Source organism: Solanum lycopersicum, chromosome 2 (genome assembly GCF_036512215.1).
Source record: "Solanum lycopersicum chromosome 2, SLM_r2.1".
NCBI classification, from domain to species: domain Eukaryota; kingdom Viridiplantae; phylum Streptophyta; class Magnoliopsida; order Solanales; family Solanaceae; genus Solanum; species Solanum lycopersicum.
Window position 1 is genome coordinate 50,778,067 of NC_090801.1, and position 6,498 is coordinate 50,784,564.

The window sequence follows — 6,498 nt, forward strand, 5'->3', positions numbered from 1 at the left end:
CCTCTAAACTAACTGAAGAGGGATGTTTGACAGACCATACAACATCCTAAAACTAAACTACTACGGATAAAAGAAATGGATATCCTCCAGAATGCAAGAAAGCTCACCACTGACTCTGGAGCTTAATCTGGATCAACGAAACGCTGCGTGCTGATCCTGGTTACCTGCATCTGCATCATAAAACGATGCAGGCCAACTAGCATCAGTTAATTGAATGTAGGAGTATTTGTGTTGGAAAGCTATACAAATCTTATGCTTGAAAGGGTGTAAGAATGAATACTCATCATGACTCTGTTCAACTCATGATCTACTAACTCTTATTTAATATACGCAATTAAAATAAATGCAATATAAAGAAATACTGAAACATGCTTACTTAACTTTAACTTACTTCTTAACTTTAGACTTAACTCTCAACTCATTGATCTTAACTTTCCTTGAATGGATTATAGATTCACGGTTTCAATTTGAGTTCCTGGATGATTTCTAGGTATTTAGAGATCATTTCAAGTGATTGGAATTCATTGGAGGATGTTAACTTTAAAGGGCTAAACTATGAAAACTGGACGAAAAAACCAGGCCGGGTACTGGTGGCACGCCGCACCAGCCTAAGTTGACTGAGGCCTGTTTCTGGCGCACTGGTATCTAAACAACAATGACAACCAACAATTCAATCAACAAGAAATCAAACGTTCTTTAGAGAACTTAACTCCTAACATGAATAAATCCTCAATTTCGCTGAACTGAAACAAATTGATGTATGGGTGAAGTAAACCAACACAAATAGATCCCACCACACTTCAAAGAGATCACCCCCGATGAAATCCACGCAACGAATTCGTGGCGTTCTTGCATCTTCTTCTCCCTTCTCCTCTTTTCTCCTTTCTTTCAAAGCCCTATCTTATTTTCTAATTGTGAAAACTGAATGGGATCATATTACACCCCCTACTTATTACCCTTAAAACGAAATTATTAATTGATTTAGGAAAAGACCAAAACACCCTTAACAAATTCGGATTCAGGATTTCCTCTGCCCAACAGTCTAACTTCCGAAAGTCATATCTCCCTCATAAGACCTCGAAATTTTACAAACTTGACATCTTTAGAAAGATTTTATGATGATATTTCAATCCATATAAATAACTCACTCAAAATTCTCATGAGGTGGAAGTGACCAAAAACTTACTTTTGAAATCTGGAAAATTTTCAAGATTTCCTTGCTTATTTCCAAATTTGATTATTCTTGTTTTTCTAAGCTTAAACTTAGTTAATTCTAGATACGAGATGTTACATTGATATTCTATAAAATGTATGTATCAACACTTAAAATTAAAGTATTATACATAGAAAGTTTTGGTTTTGTAAGAATTTAATTTTCAAGGAGACTTAACACAACTCTTAGAGAACTTTATTTAGTTAGTTGATTTATTGAATTTGTATTAAATCTTAATCAGGTTAACAACATATCTAAGATATTTAAGATTTAAATAATTTAATAGCTTTTTGTAACATTAAGAGATGAAAAAAAGTGCTTTCTGAATATTGTTGCTATAATAGTGAAATTATATTATTTAACTGTCAAGTATTGTTATAGGTGTAAAACAACCAATCGTTATACTGTTAAAAAATTTGTTGAAACAAACAAGATTGCTACAGTGAAGTTTGATTATTGTAGTTTGGTTATTTAGGGCTATTTAAGTTTGTGATGACTATTTTTTTTTCTGGAGAAGTTCCAAGATAAGATCTTGATTGATATTACATTCAAATTGTTACAGGTGTTGTCTTGTTTATATTAAGGTATTCATTTATAAGGTAGCACAATTGAATATTAAGAGAATAGAGGCAAAACAGTTGGAAACAGTTCTTAAGGTGTTATAAAGGACAATTATAAACTTATTTGGAGTTTGACCACGAGCATAGTGAAAAGTTTAGGAAAAGTCATGTAGAGAGGGAGGTCATAGTTTTAATTCTCTTGAATAAAGATTTTTTCACACAAATTGCTTATGCAAATAAAAAGTGTTTTTTGGCGTTTAATGGAAAATGGCCCTTAATAAAATGAAAAGAGATTTTTTTGTATTGAATGGAAAATATTGAGCATTAATTATATTGCAACAACAATATGAATATTAAATGATAAAACCCATAAATATTAATTCATTAAAGACAAAAAATAAAAAGAGTTGTTGGTATTGAATGGAAAATGACCATAATAATTAAATGAAAAAAGCTTTTTTTTATATTGAATGGAAAATGACCATAATAAAATGAAAAAACTTTTTTATATTGAATGGAAAATGACCATTAACTGTATTAGAACAATAATATATCTTAGCCTTTAGTTACTTTAATGGAAAATGACCATTAATTATATTATAACAACAATATATCTAGTCAAAGATTAAATAAGGGGTAAATGTATATATATTTTGTCAAAGAATGAAGCGTAGAATGTACGCAAATTATTAGTCGTATTACAATATAAATACATCTAGTCAAAGGTAAAAAAAAAATAAATGTTATTTGTCTAATAAAAAATAAGAGCGTAAAATATACGCAAGAATGGACTATATATATTCCATCATAGGTAAAATTGTAGGATATACAGAGAAAGAGCACTAAAAAAAGTAAGAAACTCTATACACATAGTAGCCTTAAAAAAACGAAATCCCCCCATCCTTCCTCGAAATTCATTTTCTTGGCTTCATTGTTAGTACACTAAAGAATCCTAATAGTGTCAATTTGTCCTTCCTGCCTTCCTGGACACTACTCCATTTCTCCACGATTATAGGTAAATCTGAAACTAATCTCTCTCTCTCTCTCTCTCTCTCTCTATATATATATATATATATATATATATATATATATATATATATATATATATATATATGCTCAATTTTGTCCTAAAGTTTGCCCCTTTTGTTCTTTTCCATTTGATTTTCATGCTATTGTTTTTTAATAAATTGTTTTTGTGATATCTAACATCAGTTTTAAGTTCATCTTTTAGTATGTTCAGGAACACTTAAGAGAGATTGATTTGGCTAGCTTCGAATCCTTGCTTGAAAATTCTTCATGATATATCTGTATAGAAAATGTTTGCTTTTATTGAAAGGATAAAATCATTTTTAAAATTCCTCTAAATAGTAAAAGGCTAGATTGCTTATTCTTGATTAAGGTTGAAGACTTGAACAACCCAGAAAGTGCATGATGATTAAAACACTAATAAAAGTTATTAAAAGTTTACTTTACCTTTTTTTTTTATAAAAAAATTACTTTTTCTTTTCGTTTAGAGTTATGCTATAATAAACATAGGTTTCTTAGGATTTTTGAATATTAAAACTAGTAAAATTTTTGATTTGACGTTCTAAATCTAGAAAAAATAAAATTTCTTATGTTTATTTATTTTATTAGTTAAAATAAAAATATTTTAGTTATAGAAAATTGGTACTAGATGAAAATATTCATTATTTTTTTCTATAGGTCGAGCTCTATAAACAAAGAGAATATGAAACAAAAGGCAGGAATAAAGTGTCATTACCGACAAACTTTTGAGTTCAAATCACTATCATCTTCATTGAAAATATAAAAAACATAACAAGAAGTCGACTCTCAGATTTTGAGGATCCCACAAGTACGATAACTAACCAATTATTAAGGAAAAAACGAGTCAAAACACTAAAAACCTGCATTTCGAGATATTTCAAATATGGGAAACTTCGTATCAAGCAAAGAGCATATGAAAGCTTATATGATTCCACCAAAAAAATATCCGGAACATAAAATTATTTGACATTGTTAGGATTAAAGGAAAACCTTGTGGGTTCTTCATATTCTTCTTCAGAGTGAAGAAGGATATGAAGCACCAACGAAGCTTCTCTTTCATCCTGATAGTATCAAATGATTTTACCTACCTAACCATTTGTTGGTGGAATATGATAAGTGTTCATGTGTTTTTTGCTTGATAAGAATCTTTCCATATTTGAAATATTTTGATATGTAGGTTTGTAGTGCTTTTAGTCTTTTTTTCCTTATAGGGCTCATTTGTCGTACTTTTTTGGTATTTCAATAATTTGAGAGTTGACCTTGTGTTATCTTTCTTAGGTTTTCAATGAAAATGGTATATAGTGTTACTGAAGAATTACGTGAACTCGAAAGTTTTCGGACATGACATTTCATCACCACGAGGAAGTCAAGCAGGAAAATTTTATAGTAAGAATGTCCGGTGTTAGAGAGAATGCTAATAGATCGACAATTTCTTAATTTGACTATGCTAAAGCTAAATATATGTGTGGAATAATAGATCTCTCATCGCTTACTTTGTAATTGTCTTATTTTAACTGACTAATAATTTGTCACTTATGTGAGCATAAAGGAAAAGAGAAGGTAAAATGAATTTTGTCCTTGTTTTCTTTCTCTTTTGGTGGTTATTTTTTCTATATTGTATGAATAATGATAATATAGCTCTAATTGGATATATTTAATTCTAAATTCTTCCTTACATAATTACAACTTGTAACGACCTGATTAGTCGTTTCGAGCAGTAGAATTACTTTTGATAATAACTGATTGTGTCGACGGAGCACACGACGGACCATCATGGTCACGACGGACCGTCGAGTGTCTTCGTGCCAAAACACTTAAACTCTGAAATTTGGGTACGGGGAATCAACTCTTTGAACTTTGCGACGAAATTGCAGCACGGACCGTCGTAGGCACGACGGATCGTCACAGACCTCTTTAATGAATTCGACTCTCTGAACTCTGTGACGACCCTGCAGGATGGACCATCGCAGGCACGACGGTCCGTCACGAGCGGCGTAACCTCGACTGGGTCGGATGCTAAAAGTTTTAAGGGGAGTTTTGGACTATTTATGAAAAACTGTATGAAATTAGTGGGTAAGTTTAATAACTTATTTACTTGGGGGTTAAAGGAGGTAACCTTGAAATAAATTATGGGGCACTTTTATCATAATGAATTATATGATAATTAGGGTAAAAAGAAAAAGAGAAAGAAGAGAGGGAAGAATGAGCGAGAAAGAGAGCAGCGAAGAGGGAAGCAAAGGCTTTGAGAAGTAGCTTGCTTGATCACGATTCTTTGGTGGAGGTAGGTTATGGTTTATGCTATTTCATAGTAAACTCTAAATAGCGATTGATATGTATTGGGTGGTATTGTAAAGTCTTCTATATGCTTAATTGTGTTGTTGCATGTTGTGATTATGTAAATGGTGATGGATTACAATGATGATACTGTGGAATCTTAAAAACCTTAAATCCACTCTATTAATGATGATGCCTTGATATAAAAGAAGGCTTGATGAACTAAACGAATTAGGTTAATTGATCGGGTGTCACGAACCGACACGTAGTATTATGGGATCGGGTGTCACGAACCGACACATAGTATTAGGTGATCGGGTGTCACGAACCGACACGTAGTATTAGGGGATCGGGTGTCACAAACCAACACGTAGTATTAGGGGATCGGGTGTCACGAACCGACACGTAGTATTAGGGGATCGGGTGTCACGAACCGACACGTAGTATTAGGGGATCGGAGTGTCACGTTCCGACACAAGAGGAATAAAGAGAATGAATCTTGAATTATGGTAACATACTTAACTTAAAGAACCTTTTTCCCAAATGAGTATGGTGTGGAGGCTTGAGTCCTCATAGATGTACTTGGTGTTGTAGTCAATGGTTCTTGTACTTGTTGTTGCCACCTGTTGAGTACTGTAGTTGATTTTATATTATTACTCAATGTATATTGCTTTCTATTGTGAGTTGGCCGATGATACCTACTCAGTACTTGTGCCTTGTACTGACCCCTACTTGTGATTTTCTTCTTTGTTATTTGTGGAGTGCAGTAAACGTACCATCGACTTCGACTCGTCCGCAACTCTAGCCAGTCTTCAGTATATCAGAATTCAGGGTGAGCTACTGTTTCTAGCTCAGACTGGACTCTCTCCTTCACGTCTTGATGTCATGAAGTTCGTACATGGGTCATCTCTTTTACTTGTTTAGTTTCTTGAATACTCTTAGACTTAGAAATTTGAGGATAGATGTTCTTGGTGTGATGACTTCCAGATTTTGGGGATAATAAGTTGATAAACTTTAGAATGTTTATTTATTAGTTATATTAATAAGATTTTGAGTCTTCCGCATTATATTCTATTTATTATGACTGAAATGTTGGGGTTTAGATTTGTTGGTTCGCTCACATAGTAGGATAAGTGTGGGTGCCACTCGCGGCTCGTTTTGGATCGTGACACAACTACATGAAAATACCTTCTACATGTGTTTCTATGCATAAAGCAGTCATAATGGCACATATTATACAGATTTAGATATTTTACATTGAAAATTAATGTATTGACACGGGGTATGTCAACATTATATAATTTAAATTTGAATTTTGTAAAAGAATGATAGATTATAGTGATATCTAATATCTACTCAAGAATTTATTACTAATTAATCGGATAGTATAGATTTTTGAAATAC

The 6,498-nt window shown here is 32.4% G+C and overlaps 1 long non-coding RNA gene across 1 annotated transcript; it reads left to right on the top strand.

The window, feature by feature from the left end:
* Positions 1-2,599: 2,599 nt before the first annotated feature.
* Positions 2,600-6,161, top strand: LOC138341731 (uncharacterized). Its single transcript, XR_011214606.1, has 2 exons — positions 2,600-2,788; positions 5,862-6,161. It is a non-coding gene; the product is annotated as an uncharacterized lncRNA (long non-coding RNA).
* Positions 6,162-6,498: the final 337 nt, after the last annotated feature.